General features: G+C 43.9%; 1 protein-coding gene across 2 annotated transcripts in view; it reads left to right on the top strand.

Moving 5' to 3' along the window:
* The window catches only part of LOC139409505 (phosphodiesterase 4D interacting protein), a 140,110-nt gene that overhangs the window by 11,190 nt on the left and 112,107 nt on the right, over positions 1–16,813 (top strand). The gene's annotated exons all lie outside the window — the stretch shown is intronic.

Below are 16,813 nucleotides of genomic sequence, written 5' to 3'. Positions count from 1 at the left end.
CTAGTCTCTAGTGGTGGGTATGGTTGTGGAGGGAGAAGGTTGATTTCTCTTCTCTAGTGGTGGGTATGGTTGTGGAGGGAGAAGGTTGGGTTCTCTTCTCTAGTGGTGGGTATGGTTGTGGAGTGAGAAGGTTGGGTTCTCTAGTCTCTAGTGGTGGGTATGGTTGTGGAGGGAGAAGGTTGGGTTCTCTAGTCTCTAGTGGTGGATATGGTTGTGGAGGGAGAAGGTTGGGTTCTCTTCTCTAGTGGTGGGTATGGTTGTGGAGGGAGAAGGTTGGGTTCTCTTCTCTAGTGGTGGGTATGGTTGTGGAGGGAGAAGGTTGGGTTCTCTTCTCTAGTGGTGGGTATGGTTGTGGAGGGAGAAGGTTGGGTTCTCTTCTCTAGTGGTGGGTATGGTTGTGGAGGGAGAAGGTTGGGTTCTCTAGTCTCTAGTGGTGGGTATGGTTGTGGAGGGAGAAGGTTGGTTTCTCTTCTCTAGTGGTGGGTATGGTTGTGGAGGGAGAAGGTTGGTTTCTCTTCTCTATTGGTGGGTATGGTTGTGGAGGGAGAAGGTTGGGTTCTCTTCTCTAGTGGTGGGTATGGTTGTGGAGGGAGAAGGTTGGGTTCTCTAGTCTCTAGTGGTGGGTATGGTTGTGGAGGGAGAAGGTTGATTTCTCTTCTCTAGTGGTGGGTATGGTTGTGGAGGGAGAAGGTTGGGTTCTCTTCTCTAGTGGTGGGTATGGTTGTGGAGGGAGAAGGTTGGGTTCTCTAGTCTCTAGTGGTGGATATGGTTGTGGAGGGAGAAGGTTGGGTTCTCTTCTCTAGTGGTGGGTATGGTTGTGGAGGGAGAAGGTTGGGTTCTCTTCTCTAGTGGTGGGTATGGTTGTGGAGGGAGAAGGTTGGTTTCTCTTCTCTAGTGGTGGGTATGGTTGTGGAGGGAGAAGGTTGGGTTCTCTTCTCTAGTGGTGGGTATGGTTGTGGAGGGAGAAGGTCTCTAGTGCTCAGCCAGTGAATTATTGGAATCCTGGGAAGTGATATGGGAGCTGGCTGATCCCATGTGTTGGCTCTGGAGGCGACGCTAGCTTCCTTTGAAGTCTGTCTGCAGCCTGCGACTGGGACTAGCTGTCTGCTCCATAGAGGGGAGAGGATGACTGGGACTAGCTGTCTGCTCCATAGAGGGTAGAGGATGACTGGGACTAGCTCTCTGCTCCATAGAGGGGAGAGGATGACTGGGACTAGCTGTCTGCTCCATAGAGGGGAGAGGATGACTGGGACTAGCTGTCTGCTCCATAGAGGGGAGAGGATGACTGGGACTAGCTGTCTGCTCCATAGAGCTGCTCCATAGAGGGGAGAGGATGACTGGGACTAGCTGTCTGCTCCATAGAGGGGAGAGGATGACTGGGACTAGCTGTCTGCTCCATAGAGGGGAGAGGATGACTGGGACTAGCTGTCTGCTCCATAGAGCTGCTCCATAGAGGGGAGAGGATGACTGGGACAAGCTGTCTGCTCCATAGAGGGGAGAGGATGACTGGGACTAGCTGTCTGCTCCATAGAGGGGAGAGGATGACTGTGACTGGCCGGCTGCGCCATAGAGGGGAGAGAATGACTGGGACTAGCTGTCTGCTCCATAGAGCTGCTCCATAGAGCGGAGAGGATGACTGGGACTAGCTGTCTGCTCCATAGAGGGGAGAGGATGACTGGGACTAGCTGTCTACTCCATAGAGCTGCTCCATAGAGGGGAGAGGATGACCGGGACTAGCTGTCTGCTCCATAGAGGAGAGAGGATGACTGGGACTAGCTGTCTGCTCCATAGAGGGGAGAGGATGACTGTGACTGGCTGGCTGCTCCATAGAGCTGCTCCATAGAGGGGAGAGGATGACTGGGACTAGCTGTCTGCTCCATAGAGGGGAGAGGATGACTGAGACTAGCTGTCTGCTCCATGGAGGGGAGAGGATGACTGTGACTGGCTGGCTGCTCCATAGAGCTGCTCCATAGAGGGGAGAGGATGACTGTGACTAGCTGTCTGCTCCATAGAGGCGAGAGGATGACTGTGACTGGCTGGCTGCTCCATAGAGCTGCTCCATAGAGGGGAGAGGATGACTGTGACTAGCTGTCTGCTCCATAGAGGCGAGAGGATGACTGTGACTGGCCGGCTGCGCCATACAGCTGCTCCCTAGAGGGGAGCGGAGAGGATGAGTCACACTATGCAGATACAGAGCCAGTCACTGGGAGAAGAACAAGGCTATCTCAGTCTCAGGCTAGACACACACTGGTACCGAATTCCAACTCGAAGAGAGAAAAGTAGGGAGAGAGAAAAGTGTAGACAAATTTCAGTTCCAGGGATTGTAATTTCATGAAATAGCCTAGATAGAAAATCCTGTATTATATTCTCTGAGTGGTCAGAATGGATTTTGTATCCAAAGGGTTGTCAAGACGGTTGTCAAGACGGTTGTCTCCACCGTTGGGGTTTTATTTGCATGAATTTTCATATGCAAAATGGTAACCAACGGAAACCACTGATTAAAAATGTCACTCACAGTAACGGCAGGTTTAATCTGTTCAAGACACCTCTTTGTCGCTATGTATTTTTATAGATAGGTGGAAGTGCTGATAATATGACAGTATCTCTGGTGTAATGAATGGGACCGTTTCCCTCTAAACTCAGTGGACCAACAGACCAGTGCTGCTGTCTTAGTGTGGCAGTCTTAAATGGATCCAGGTTACAGAACGCTGTGTCTTCAGTGTGTGCGTACATTTGTCCTCTTTCCACATTTGTGTCAGTTTAAAGATTCAATCTTCCCTCCGCTAGCTCAAAGAAACATGAACCTGCCAGACCACCATTTAACTGTCAAACATCGCTGAACTGCAATCCTGAGGTTTCAGGGGGGGGAAAGTCCAAAAATAAAAATAGCCTTTATTAGTCCATTTGAGAAATTGAAAGCATATGCCTGCCTATAAATGTGAATTCAAACCGACCACAGAAACACTTCAATTGATAATAAGAGGGGGGGATTGGGTATCATTTAGGCCATTAAAACCTCAGGACAAATTACAATTGCTAATCTGTTATTTTGCCCTTAGTCTGAGAGTACCAAACTCCAATGCCACATTCTGTCAAAGGTCTGTCAAATTACAATTACTGTAGAGTGGTGTGGCAGTCATATACAGTCTGTCTACCATACACCCACACAAACCCACCCAGAGAGACCTACCTACCTACTTACCCCCTCCTCTCTCTCTCTCTCTCTCTCTCTCTCTCTCGCTCTCTCTCTCTCTCTCTCTCTCTCTCTCTCTCTCTCTCTCTCTCTCTCTCTCTCTCTCTCTCTCTCTCATACATTCAATAATAACAATAAGCATACAGTAGAGGATATGTGCAGGTTGATTGGTCTGTCAGACACGGTCCCTCAACTTATGGCAGGCAGCAATGTAGTGCGCTGCCAACCCACAGCTCTCTGCGTCCTCCCCCAACAGGACGGGTAGTCTACTCTCATCAGAGAGGTCTTTGAAACCTTGAATAAGGGTTTCACATTTGGGAAAATGACACTCTCTAATTGGTTTATATTTTTTTACATTTTGTCAGGAAATGCAGCTCCGTCTCAGGTTCTGCTGTTGTGCAGTGGTTGCACAGCCTTTCCTCTACAGGGAGTCAGGTTTTCCTGTGTCTACCCTTCTCAATGGCAAGGCTGTGCTCACTGGGCCTGTACTTTGTCAAGGTTTTTCTAAGGTTTTGATCAGTAACCATGGTCAAATATTTAGCCACGGTGTACTGTCCATTTAGGGCCAGATAGCACTGCATTTTGCTTTGTGCTTGTGTTTGTGTTTCCCAATAAGCAATATAGTTTTGTTTTGACTGTGTTGTAATTTGGTTTATCCTGATTAATTGGATGTTCTGGTCCTGAGGCTTCAGTGCGTTAGTAGAACAGGTTTGTGAACTCAGCCCCAGGACCAGCTGGATGAGGGGACTCTTTTCTTTGCTCAGCTCTTGGCATTGCAGGGCTTGGTAATGATATGAGAGGGGGTCACTGTATTTTAGATGTTTCCAGAACTTAATTGCTCTTTTTGAGTTTTTATTATTAGTGGATATTGGCCTAATTCTGCCCTGCATGCATTGTTTGTAGTTTTCCTCTGGACATGTAGGAGAATCTTACAGAACTCTGCATGCAGGGTTTCAATGGGGTGTTTGTCTCATTTGGTTAAATCTTGTTTTGCAAGTGGACCCCACACCTCGCTGGCATAAAGTGCAATTGGTTCAATGACATATTCAATTAGTTTTAGCCAAATTTTAATAGGTATTTCAATTTGAATTAGCTTTTTAATGGCGTAGAATGCCCTTCGTGCTTTCTCTCTCAGCTCATTCACTGCCTCATTAAGGTGTCCAGTTGAGCTTATTTTTAAACCTAAGTAATTGTAGTGTGTACAGTACTCTATATATTTTGTAGCAATTGAGAACTTTGGTCTAATTCCCTGAGATCTGGATCTTCTCTGGAAAATCATTATTTTAGTATTTTTGGGGTTTACTGCCAGGGCCCAGGTCTGGACCTGCTCTAGCAGGTCCAGGCTCTGCTGTAGGCCATGTGCTGTGGGTGACAGCAGGTATAGGTCATCTGCGAAGAGTAGGCATTTAACTTCTGAATTGTGGAGACTAACACCAGGGGCTGAGGATTTTTCTAGAATAGTGGCCAATTCGTTAATGTAAATATTGAAGAGTGCAGGGCTCAGATTGCAACCCTGGCAAAGGCCCCGCCCCTGGTTAAAGAATTCTGTTCTTTTCTTACCAATTTTAATGCTGCACTTATTGCCAGTATATATTGATTTAATTATGTCAAATGTTTTACCCCCTACACCACTTTCAATAACTTTGTAGAGCAGTCCTGTATGCCAAATAGAATCAAATGCTTTTTGGAAGTCGATAAAGCAAGTGTATATTTTGGTGAACATGTTTATCTATCAGGGTGTGTAGGGTGTAAATATGATCAGTTGTGCGATGTTTTGGTATAAATCCAATTTGGCTTTTACTCAAGACATTGTGCTTATTAAGGAAGTTTAGAACCCTTCCCCAGGTTACTGTTCACACAAATGCCTCTGTAATTGTTAGGGTCAAATTTGTCTCCGTTCTTAAAGATCGGGTCCTTGATTCCAGATGTCAGGGAAATAACCTACACTCAGGATCAAATTAAACAGTTTTAATATAGCCAATTGAAATGTTGCACTAGTGAGTTTGAGCAACTAATTTAGGATGCCATTTAGGATCTCTCTCTCTCTCTCTCTCTCTCTCTCTCTCTCTCTCTCTCTCTCTCTCTCTCTCAATTGTCAATACATTTTTTGTAAATTTAAGCTTCTTTATTGGCATGGGAAACAAATGTTTACATTGCCAAAGCAAGTGAAAGAGATACTAAACAAAAGTATCTCACTCTCTCTCTTTGTCTCTCTTAGTCTCTCTCGCTCTCTCACTCTCTCTCTCAAACTCTCTCACTCTCTCTCTCTTTGTCTCTCCTTGTCTCTCTTTGTCTCTCTCTCTCTCTCTTTCTCTCTCTCTCTCTCTCTTTTCTCTGTCTATTTCTTGCTGTAGTTTTTGTTTGCTGTCTGAAAATAGGTCAGTGTTCTCTGTGACTAGCTAGCTAGCCCCCAAGCTGTTGGATGGTAACCCATCTGCTCATTATAATGCTGTAGAACACCAAGAGAGTAATACACTACTACTTTTAACAGTACTATAGTAACACTGTTGTTACAACACAGCTCAGTAAGGAGATACGTTCTCACTGATAATATTATCGACCCTAAAGCACAACTCTCTAGTTCGAATGACCATAACCTTGAGCTTTACCAGGAAGGGAGGCATCAGGAATTAGTAGGTTGTTTCTGCTTGAAGGGTTATTGTTTAGTAGACAGTATGAATGTTATGAGTGACCTTCATAGTTACAGTGTACAACTGATTACATGAGTAGTTATTTTAATCTGATCTTGAATGACAATGGAAAATATATTATCTTTAGTAGTGTAGTGTCAGTAGGGTTAGTAGTGTTGGTAGTGTATTAATGCTGTCTGTCTGTGTCCTGATTGACCAGACCTCCCTTTAAATCATCCCACCACTACAATCTTCATGTACACAGTAATCTATGTATGCCTTCATTCAAACATCAATGTGTATCGCAGCCCTGGTTGCCCTTGGTAACTGGTGTGTATACGTAGGACAGATGGATCATGTTTCTCTGGAGCAGCAGTAACAGCAGCAGCACTCTGGCTGAGTGGCAAAGGATCAATACCTAGAGACTACAATTCGCCTTCCTGCTGATCTGGTGCCACATCCTCTCTCTAAGGATAGTTGGCTCTCTTCTCTCCTCTCTCTCACACACACACACGCACGCACGCACGCACACACGCACACACACACACACACACACACACACACACACACACACACACAGAGAGACAGACGACCTCCAATCTCATATACTGTACATGCTACCTCCAGAATTTGTCATCCCATAGTAATAATATTAGCACCGCTATCTGTTAATAACTGCTGTTATTCATTTATGTTTTTGCATGTGATGTGAATGTTTGGAGGGGAGACCCAGGAGAAAAAAAGATATATATATATATATATATATATATATATAGAGAGAGAGAGAGAGAGAGAGACAGAGAGAAGGCCTATTTAGAGAAGGAATGTGTAATAGTTCCCAGGCTAGAGCTTTAAATCTGTGTTCCTCTCCAGTGGGTCAGAGACGCCATATTGAGTTGATTAAGACGTCGGTCATGGAGGATGTTGACTTGCATTAATCTGCCTCCTCACTCCCATAGTGGAGTGGTAATGGAAGAGGCATTAACTGTTGTTTAACTGTTACTGAAATAGACATTTAGCTTGGTTGTAAAATGTTGATCCTGAATACCCGTGTGCTGTAAAACTCTGATAAGGATTGGAGTGTTGTTGTTCAGTGTTTAATGTGTTGTTGTTATTGTTGTTCTTCTATTTTTTTATGTTGTTGTGTTGTTGTTATTGTTGTTGTGTACCTTGTGTTGTTGTTGTGTACCTTGTGTTGTTGTTGTGTTCTTGTGTACCTTGTGTACCTTGTGTTGTTATGTTGTTGTTGCGTACATTCTGTTGTTGTTTTGTTGTTGTTGTGTTGTTGTTGTAGTATTGTTTTTGATCTGTTTCTTATGTTGTTGTGTTGCTGTTGTGTACCTTATGTTGTTGTTGTGTACCTTATGTTGTTGTTGTGTTGTTGTGTACCTTATGTTGTTGTTGTGTTGTTGTGTACCTTGTGTTGTTGTTGTGTACCTTGTGTTGTTGTTGTGTTGTTGTGTACCTTGTGTACCTTGTGTTGTTGTGTTGTTGTTATTGTTGTTGTGTACCTTATGTTGTTGTTGTGTACCTTGTGTTGTTGTTGTGTTGTTGTGTACCTTGTGTACCTTGTGTTGTTGTGTTGTTGTTGTTGTTGTTGTAGTATTGTTTTTGATCTGTTTCTTATGTTGTTGTGTTGTTGTTTTTGTGTACCTTGTGTTGTTGTGTTGCTGTTGTGTACCTTATGTTGTTGTTGTTTAACTTATGTTGTTGTTGTGTTGTTGTTGTGTATCTTATGTTGTTGTGCTGTTGTTGTTGTGTACCTTATGTTGTTGTGCTGTTGTTGTTGTGTATCTTATGTTGTTGTGCTGTTGTTGTGTTGTTGTTGTGTACCTTATGTTGTTGTTGTTGTGTTATTGTTGTTGTTATGTACCCTATGTTGTTGTTGTTGTGTTATTGTTGTTGTTATGTACCCTATGTTGTTGTTGTGTTGTCCTATACCATGTATATCCTGTTACAGACACGACATAGCAGTGTGAGAGTGAAATCAGCCTTACACAGCTGAAGGCGCTGCACCACACAATGTGTGTTTGTGTGTGTGTGTTTTCTCAAACTCAGAGAGAGGATATTTATGTTGTACATTTCAACATATCCCTCCATGCCAGTGAATCATATGGAAATGATTACAAACCAAAAAACTGAATCGCTCTGGTAGTTAGTGACTGGCTGGAGCCTGCAATTACTGTACAATAAAGTGAACCTCCTTTACCAGGGTTAGAGAGACAGAAAACCACATAGCCTACACAGTAAAGTCAGCCTGACCAATCAGTATAATATACTCAATAAATCTGACCAATCAGTATAATATACTCAATAAATCTGACCAATCTCCCCACCAGTCACCCCACTGGGCACACTATGTAATTTCAACGTGGATAATTGGGTAATATTTCTTTTTTCACCCACTCGAAAAGACAGCCAAAAGTTAGTTGAATTTCCAATGTGTTGTCATTATGCGATTAACCATCTAAAAGCACAGCAAAGTTCAAATGTGGATACAATGTCAGATATTTTGTGTTATCATTGTCCTTCACTAATAGCAGAACCAAATGATCTGGACTGCAGTTGAGATTACATTAAAAGTACATGGTGCAAGTGATCAGTGCAGTACAGATTATTACAACAATTGTGTAGATCTCCACAGACCTGCGACCTTCGCATTCTATCTTGAACACACATGCTTTATATGATTACTTAAGAAGTAATGTATAGTTATAGTAACCTCCAAATGTGGCCATGGATTTGTTACTCATGCTGAATGTTACATTAGTTTGTAAAATAGTCTTAACTTCCTCATTTGTTTTGGTACTGTCCATATGTAGGTGTTTTTTAGTCGCAGGTTCAGGAATGGCTGAATAATTGCAACATTTACCTGAAGCTAACTCTGCAAATTTATTTTACCTTTATTTATGGTAAAGTTAAGAACAAATTCTTATTTTCAATGACAGCCTAGGAACAGTGGGTTAACTTCAGGGGCAGAACGACAGAGTTGCACCATGTAAGCTCGGGGGTTTGAACTTGCAACCTTGCGGTTACTAGTTCAACGCTCTAACCACTAGGCTACCCTGCCGCCCCAAATAGAACTGCTGGGTGATTTTAAAAAGTAATAGTCAATTGATCAATAATATAATAATACTCTTAGCAAAAATGTGTATCTTTAATTTACAAGCTGTAGGAACTATGAGAATAGAAATGTTCAGAACTTTTGTGAAACACCACAGCACAGTTGAAAATATATGGCAAATAGAAATCAAAACTGGATGGTGTTCAGAGAGAGATGGGAGGGGTTGAGTGGAGGTAAAGGATGGGACTAAACTATACTGTGTAAAATGTATATAGTATGTATATAGTATGTATAAGCTGGAAGTAGAAGCCTAAGTCTTGTTGTACATTAGTTTACTCCAATTAGGGAAAGGGAAAGGGGGATGCCTAGTCAGTTGTACAACTGAAATGTGTCTTCTGCATTACTTAGGGAGGGATGGTAGGGTTTTATATATATATATACACACTACCAGTCAAAAGTTTGGACACACCAACTTACTCAAGGATTTTTCTTTATTTTTACTATTTTCTACATTGTAGAATAGTAATGAAGACATCAAAACTATGAAATAACACATGGAATCATGTAGTAACCAAAAAAGTGTTAAACATATCAGAATATATTTTATATTTTAGATTCTTCAGAGTAGCCACCCTTTGCACACTCTTGGCATTCTCTCAACCAGCTCCATGGGGTAGTTAATAGGCTATTTATTGTATTTCAAAAGGGATATTGAATTGTGTTTGGTTGTCAACACAACCATTATCAACATTTAAAGGAGATGTATCTTCTGCTTGGATAGTTCCATCTGTAGTCTGGCTTTAATTCCAGTTTATCTACAAATTAATAATTCATATGTTGGATTCACATCTCCATTTCAACCAAATATTGAGATGGAGATGGGAATCTAACGCCCCCTGCCACGCCCACCACCTACGCCCCGTTTTTATCAAGGAAAAACGCTGGTCTACTTTTTGTTGAGTTCTGCATTGAATGCAAACAATTGCTGTCCTTGACTGCAAATGCTTTATAGGCCTAAATAACACCATTGATGAAAGTATGGTCACATTTCGTTTGCTCTTTTAAACTTACCCTTTGGAAAGACTTCGATAGCAATCATTTACATTTTTAAGTGGAGATATCTAAGCAATCATTGTCACGATAGCATAATGGTAATAGACAGTGACAAACATCATAGCTAAGCAGGATTGGCCTTGTTGAAAACCTTGAACAGGAAACCAAAAGGTAGCTGTAGATAGATCAACTCTCCAGTAGGAGGTGCTGTAGATAGATCAACTCTCCAGTAGGAGGTGCTGTAGATAGATCAGCTCTCCAGTAGGAGATAGATAGATCAACTCTCCAGTAGGAGATAGATAGATCAACTCTCCAGTTGGAGGTGCTGTAGATAGATCAACTCTCCAGTAGGAGGTGCTGTAGATCAGCTCTCCAGTAGGAGATAGATAGATCAACTCTCCAGTTGGAGGTGCTGTAGATAGATCAACTCTCCAGTAGGAGATAGATAGATCAACTCTCCAGTTGGAGGTGCTGTAGATAGATCAACTCTCCAGTAGGAGGTGCTGTAGATAGATCAACTCTCCAGTAGGAGGTGCTGTAGATAGATCAACTCTCCAGTAGGAGGTGCTGTAGATGGATCAACTCTCCAGTAGGAGGTGCTGTAGATAGATCAACTCTCCAGTAGGAGGTGCTGTAGATAGATCAACTCTCCAGTAGGAGGTGCTGTAGATAGATCAACTCTCCAGTAGGAGGTGCTGTAGATAGATCAACTCTCCAGTAGGACGTGCTGTAGATAGATCAACTCTCCAGTAGGAGGTGCTGTAGATAGATCAACTCTCCAGTAGGAGGTGCTGCCCAGCCTTTCCTTTTTTTCTGATCATGGATTTAGTGTGGAGAATCTGGCATTGATTTAAAGGTACAAATAACATAATCCTGTGGTTGAAATTTCACCTCAAAAAATGTTTTGTTCTTCAAATCCAAAGCATTTTCCATGTAGATTCCACGTCACAATATGTTGACAAATTACATCTGACCAATGACTTTGCAACAGCTGATACTCAGATTTGCAGATTTAACGAGACACGAGCTATTGAGTTACATGTTGGCCGATGACACCTGAGTGACAGATAGAACTGATGGCAGTTTGTTACTTAGAGAATGGAGAAAGGAGTGCGTATGATTAAAGGTATCCTGTGTGTTTGATATGCCAGCTGTAATATATCCCTGTAGTCTGAAACACAGTGTAAATACGTAGCACGGGGCTGCGAGGGGAGACGACTGGCCAGGCCAACCAAGCACTGACTGTTACACTGGGACCTGGGTTACTGTCTCACTGACACTGAAAACTCTGGGAACGTTATGTTTGGACATCTAGCTATCAGAAGGCTCTTGATCTAGAGTCTATAGTCTACAGTATGGACAGAAATCAAATGTTCCGTCACTCAATCAGGAATTGTATTGGTTAAAGGATAATATATACATCCAAGATTGTACATGATATCCTATAAGCTCTCTGATATACTGAAGACAAATATGTGCTCATGTTATTTCAGGCAGTCACACTCTATGGTTGTGTTGCTAGGTGTGTTTAAGATGGATGTGCTGCCTGTACTAACCCATTACTGATGGACTGTTTGATATTCTCCATTTGTTATTCTTTTGTAGAGTCTCTCACTGGGCTGGTAATGACCAGATCAGTCTGTAATCAAAAACAGGTCTGAAATCAGATGCTCTGGGTGATGGGTTACACTGGGATGGGGAGGGGGACATGTGCACAACAGGCCTCGGATAGACAGAGAGACAGAGACAGATTTAATTTTAAAAATACCTTTATTGGCCCAATCATTTACATAACTTTAGTACACTCTTCTCCACAGAATGTTTTGGCACCGTAATTGGGGAGGACAAGCTCAGTGGAATGGTGTCAAGTACATCAAACACATGGTTTCCATGTGTTTGATGCCATTTCATTCGCTCTGTTCCAGCCATTATTATGAGCTGTCCTCCCCTCTGCAGACTCCACTGCTCTTCACTTCATTGTAACAGTACTAAAAAGTTAAAACTAATTCAATTCAAAGCCTATTTGAATTGAATTGAATTGAAATTGAGAGAGAGATAGAGCACTCTCACACCTACTCCACTCCTCATCACATACCAGAGAAAACCCACCTGCTAGCCAGAAAACAAGTGAGAAGGAGAGAGAGAGAAATAGAGAGAGAAATGAATTAGAGAAGAAAAGCAAATAATCTGGAACATTGTGCTGCACCCATGTGTCACCATGTATTTCCAATGAGAGGTTCCTGGAAGCGGAAGATTAAAATGCTGTGGTGTTGAAATATTGAAGTTGTGCTGGTACAACAGACAGGTTCTTCTTGGGACAGTAAGTGTGTATGACTGATCTGTTAGGATCCTGCCGTGTAAATGGTCTGATTGGTTGCAGAGAGAAAGAGGAAGACCAGGAGCAGAGCAACACCTGACTCTAATCAACATCAGACTCTGTCTCGACATGGCCACCTAAGCTGATCCAACCTTTTTTTAGTCTATAGCTCTGTCTCTTCCTCTCTTCTCTTCTTTCTCTCTGTCTCTCTTCTCTTCTTTCTCTCTGTCCCTCTTCTCTTCTTTCTCTCTGTCTCTCTTCTCTTCTTTCTCTCTGTCCCTCTTCTCTTCTTTCTCTCTATTTCTCCATCTCACACTCTCTCTCTGTCGTCCGCTCTAAAGATTCTGCGATAACTACCAGGTTGCATGACCAACCCAACCTCCCCAGCCACCCACCCAGTAATGTCATTATTTCAGCAAGAAGGAACATTCTGCTCTGTTTTTCTGTCTCAAATGGCACCCTATTCCCTATATAGTGCACTACTTTAGATCAGGGCCCATAACCCTATTCCTTATACAGTGCACTACTTTAGACCAGGGCCCATAACCCTATTCCTTATACAGTGCACTACCCAGGGCCCATAGGGCAATGGTCTAAAGTAGTGCACTACCCAGGGCCCATAGGGCTATGGTCTAAAGTAGTGCACTATATATGGAAAACGGTGTCATATGGGTCATAAGTTGCTTCTCCAAACTGTCTGTCTGTCCAGAGTGACTCAGACTCATCCTGCAGGGCTGACTGATTGAGATCATAGGTAATGGCCCTACATTTGACTCAGGACTTTTTCAATTCTTCATGGGGATTATTAAGTGGCATGAGCTCATGTGTTTCTACAATCCTTTTCTCCAACCAGATCTTGTGATCCAGTGGAATGGCAGTAATCCCATTTTAAAACACCATCAGAGTTGTTCTTTTTATTTTACAACTTTGCTCAAGTAACCTCTCCACCCCTGTGAAAATATTTTCACTGCCTATGAAACATTAGAATTGAACCATCAAACTTCTCGTTAAAGACACTTCTGCAGCTCCGGCTGTGGATGTTGTGCAGGACAGGGTTGGACTGGATTGGACTGGACTTAATATGGCCAGGTATATAACGTATCTGACCCAACCCATTCTAGCCCAGCCTAGTTCAGCTCAGGGTCACGTTCAATAAGGCACAAAACAGAAGAAAACAATCACAAATGGAGTGAAACTGGGAGGTTCCATCTGAATTGATCTAATAAGAAAAGCACGTGCCCTAATGAAAAACAACTCAGCTCAACCAGAGCCATGCAGTCAGAAGTGGGTCATACTGTTTGTCAATACCACCCCAATTATCCCTAACGAGCGGGTAATAGGAACCAGATGAATGCATATTTAATTTGTCAGAGAAAGGTAGGATGGAGAAAAGGAAGGCCAGCTCTGCTCCCTAAAGACACACAGCAGCAACCTGTTATACATTAATTGGCAATTTTGCTAGAAACTCGGTAGTAAAGACAGTCATTTCACAAAGTAAGGATGTGCTGACAATATACTTCTTAAATCTTAGAAATTAGGAGATTCTGCAGTTTTTCTAGATTCAATTGTGTCAATGTCTCTTAGTACAAATACTGTGCTGCTATTTCAATTCATAGCCACTAACTGTTCTGTGGATGCTGTGTCCTAGAGAGGCCTTTTAAGTTAATAATATGGTAGCTAGTTAGGTAAACAGGCATGACTGGTAATTTTTTCAGAACAATCTGATCAGATTGTGATGTCATGATCTGGGCCAAATACTCCATCCCACCTGAACAGGCTGCCTTCTTTAAAAAAAAAAAATTAAACGGCTCTTACACAAAAAGGGAATTATCATAATTTTCACAATTTCAGAGTGTTATTTCAACCTCATAGTGTAGAAAAAAAAAAAAATTTAAACAGGAAAATCCTGTTTTTTTCCTGCACTGCTCCTTTAATGTTAGTGACCGCAGCTCACGGAGAGCCACGCAGCTCACGGAGAGTCATGCAGCTCACGGAGAGTCATGCAGCTCACGGAGAGTCACGCAGCTCACGACGGAGAGCCACGCAGCTCACGGAGAGTCACGCAGCTCACGGAGAGTCACGCAGCTCACGGAGAGCCACGCAGCTCACGACGGAGAGCCACGCAGCTCACGACGGAGAGTCACGCAGCTCACGGAGAGTCACGCAGCTCACGACGGAGAGCCACGCAGCTCACGGAGAGCCACGCAGCTCACGGAGAGTCACGCAGCTCACGACGGAGAGCCACGCAGCTCACGGAGAGCCACGCAGCTCACGGAGAGTCACGCAGCTCACGGAGAGTCACGCAGCTCACGGAGAGTCACGCAGCTCACGACGGAGAGCCACGCAGCTCACGGAGAGTCACGCAGCTCACGGAGAGCCAGCTGGCTCACGGAGAGCCACGCAGCTCACGGAGAGTCACGCAGCTCACAGAGAGTCACGCAGCTCACGGAGAGCCACGGAGACGGAGAGATTCTCTGCTCGTCCAGTTCCAGGGCTGAATGAAAGGAGAGCAGCCAGCTGTATGTCTCTGTCAGAGCAGTAAGGGAGGCACCCCAGGACAGGATAGAGTTTAACAGCATTTATTGCACCAGGGATCGGCAAACCTTTGATCCTTCCTAACAATGAACTCGAGGCTTTATGTGTGTGTGTGTGTGTGTGTGTGTGTGTGTGTGTGTCCGTGTGTGCATAGTTTAGTTATTGAGTTCTACAGATGTGCCGTTTATGGGAAACAATGGGAGCAGAGACTGTGCCTCTCCCCTCTCCCAGCTCCTCACCCCTATCCTCACCACCCTCCCCTCACCCCAGACCCTATTATACGGTGATGTTACAGTCCCATCCTGCCAGCTGATGGTTCAGTGCAGTCAATGGGGCCCTTGGGCATGGCTCTGTGTCCCTTTGATTTTCTGTCCATAGACAACAAAGGAGGGCATGGCTGCAGCGCACACACAGATACATCAGATGTACTGTACATGTGTCCAGGCATTACAGAGTACTGTAGAATTGAATAGAGTAGACTAATATGACTTCAACTCACTGTCCATCCAAAGAAGGATACTGTCATGGTTACACACATCATATATCATATATTCATCCTTCCTTCCTTCCCACCTTTCTTCCTTCCTTCCTTCCATCCATCCATCCAGCTGACATCTGTGTTATACTACTAGCCCTGTACATACATTACACATGGTGACACACATCATATATCCATTCATCCTTCCTTCCTTCCTTCCTTCCTTCCTTCCTTCCTTCCTTCCTTCCTTCCTTCCTTCCTTCCTTCCTTCCTTCCTTCCTTCCTTCTTTCCTTCCTTCCTTATTTCCTTCCTTCCTTCCTTCCTACCACCATACTACCAGTATACCACCATACCACCAGTATACTACCATACCACCAGTATACCACCAGCCCACCATACCAGCAGACCACCAGTATACCACCATACTTCCAGTATACCAGAAGTCCACCATACCTCCAGTATACCACCATACTTCCAGTAAACCACCAGACCTCCAGTATACCACCATACTTCCAGTATAACACCAGCCCACCATACCAGCAGACCACCAGTATACCACCATACTTCCAGTATACCAGAAGTCCACCATACCTCCAGTATACCACCATACTTCCAGTAAACCACCAGACCTCCAGTATACCACCATACGACCAGTATACCACCATACCACCAGACCTCCAGTATACCACCATACTTCCAGTATAACACCAGACCACCATACCTCCAGTATACCACCAGACCACCAGTATACCACCAGACCACCATACCTCCAGTATACCCCCAGACCACCAGACCACCATACCACCAGTATACCACCAGACCACCATACCACCAGACCACCATACCACCAGACCACCATACCTCCAGTATACCCCCAGACCACCATACCACCATACCACCAGACCACTAGTATACCACCAGACCACCATACCACCAGACCACCATACCTCCAGTATACCCCCAGACCACCAGACCACCATACCACCATACCACCATACCCCCAGATCACCAGACCACCAGACCACCATACCACCAGTATACCACCAGACCACCATACCACCATACCTCCAGTATACCACCAGACCACCAGACCACTAGTATACCACCATACCACCAGACCACCATACCACCATACCACCAGTATACCACCATACCTCCAGTATACCATCATACCACCAGTATACCACCAGTTTACCACAATACCACCAGTATACCACCATACCTCCAGTATACCACCATACTACCAGTATACCACCATACCACCATACCTCCAGTATACCACCATACCTCCAGTATACCACCATACCACCATACCTCCAGTATACCACCATACCACCATACCTCCAGTATACCACCATACCACCATACCACCATACCTCCAGTATACCACCATATCACCATACCTCCAGTATACCACCATACCACCATATCACCATACGACCAGTATACCACCATACCAAAATACTACCAGTATACCACCATACAACCAGTATACCACGATACCACCATACCACCATACTACCATACCACAAGTATACCACC

Source organism: Oncorhynchus clarkii, chromosome 5 (genome assembly GCF_045791955.1).
Source record: "Oncorhynchus clarkii lewisi isolate Uvic-CL-2024 chromosome 5, UVic_Ocla_1.0, whole genome shotgun sequence".
In the NCBI taxonomy this organism is placed as follows: domain Eukaryota; kingdom Metazoa; phylum Chordata; class Actinopteri; order Salmoniformes; family Salmonidae; genus Oncorhynchus; species Oncorhynchus clarkii.
This window is presented reverse-complemented; position numbering and strand designations above follow the sequence as displayed.